Source organism: Chrysochloris asiatica, unplaced genomic scaffold (genome assembly GCF_000296735.1).
Source record: "Chrysochloris asiatica unplaced genomic scaffold, ChrAsi1.0 scaffold00800, whole genome shotgun sequence".
Classification (NCBI taxonomy): domain Eukaryota; kingdom Metazoa; phylum Chordata; class Mammalia; order Afrosoricida; family Chrysochloridae; genus Chrysochloris; species Chrysochloris asiatica.
The window spans coordinates 6564-7886 of record NW_006409318.1 but is presented as its reverse complement, the minus strand read 5'-3'; the positions used below and the strand labels follow the sequence as shown (position 1 = coordinate 7886).

Sequence of the window (1323 nt, the reverse complement as noted above, 5' to 3'; positions counted from 1 at the left end):
AAAAAAAAAAACCACTATACAATGGAGTTGAGAAAAATAAGGAAGAAGTCAGGAAAGCGCTACAGGAACAATCAAATAAGATAGATACAGCTGGACTGTAGGCCGGAACCAAGCGGATACCATGTAGAGAGACCCTCACGAGGTCTGACAGTCATTGGAACTACCACAGCTACCATGAGGCCCTGGGGAGAGCCAGAGCTCCTGGTGTGGCGCCCTAAGGCCATGGCCTCAGAGCCTCCAGTGCCTGTAGGACTGGAGGTGAAGTTGTGGGCCCTGGTGCTTCTGCTGGTTCTTACCCTCATCTGCAGCCTGGTGCCCATCTGTGTGTTGCGCCAGCCTGGAGCTAACCATGAAACCTCAGCCTCCTGCCAGAAAGCCCTGAGCCTTGTAAGCTGCTTCTCAGGAGGTGTCTTTCTGGCCACCTGTCTCCTGGACGTGCTGCCTGATTACTTGGCTGCCATAGATGAGGCCCTAGGGGCCCTGCATGTGATGCTCCAGTTCCCCCTGCAGGAGTTCATCCTGGCCATGGGCTTCTTTCTGGTCCTGGTGATGGAGCAAATCACACGGGCTTACAAGGAGCAGTCTGGGCCCCCACCTCGGGAGGAGACAAGAGCTCTGCTGGGAACAGTGAATGGTGGGCCACAGCACTGGCATGATGGGCCAGGGATACAGCAGGCAAATGGAGTCTCAGCAATACCCTCAGCTCTCTGTGCCTGTGTCCTGGTCTTCTCCCTGGCCCTGCACTCAGTATTTGGGTGGCTGGCAGTAGGGTTGCAGCGAGATCGGGCTCCAGCCATGGAGTTGTGCTTTGCTCTGCTGCTCCATAAGGGTATCCTGGCTGTCAGCCTGTCCCTGCAGCTGTTGCAGAGCCACCTGTGGGCACAGGTGGTGGCAGGCTGTGGAATCCTCTTCTCCTGTATGACACCCCTAGGCATCAGGCTGGGTGCAGCTCTGGCAGAGTCGGCTGAGCCACTTCATCAGCTGGCTCAGTCTGTGCTGGAGGGCATGGCAGCTGGCACCTTTCTCTATATCACCTTTTCAGGAGTTGGCCACTTCTGAGCAGAGGATCCTCAAGGTCATTCTGCTGCTGGCAGGCTTTGCCCTGCTAACTGGCCTGATCTTCATCCAAGTCTAGGGGGATCTAAAAGGGGTAGGGGAGGTTGGTAGCAAGTGCCCCTGCCCTCTCCCTGAACCCATGTATATGTGGCAGGAGTAAGGAGGAGAGGCACTGAGGACTGAAGAATTCTCCAGGAGCTAGGGATGGAATCTTTGGGGCTATCTGACCAATGAGAGGAAGTGGGCAGATAACAGCTTGACCCCAGA

The 1323-nt window shown here is 55.8% G+C and overlaps 1 pseudogene; it reads left to right on the top strand.

Moving 5' to 3' along the window:
* The first annotated feature begins 174 nt into the window (after positions 1-174).
* On the top strand, positions 175-1135 carry LOC102839945 (annotated as a pseudogene).
* The last annotated feature ends 188 nt before the right edge of the window (positions 1136-1323 follow it).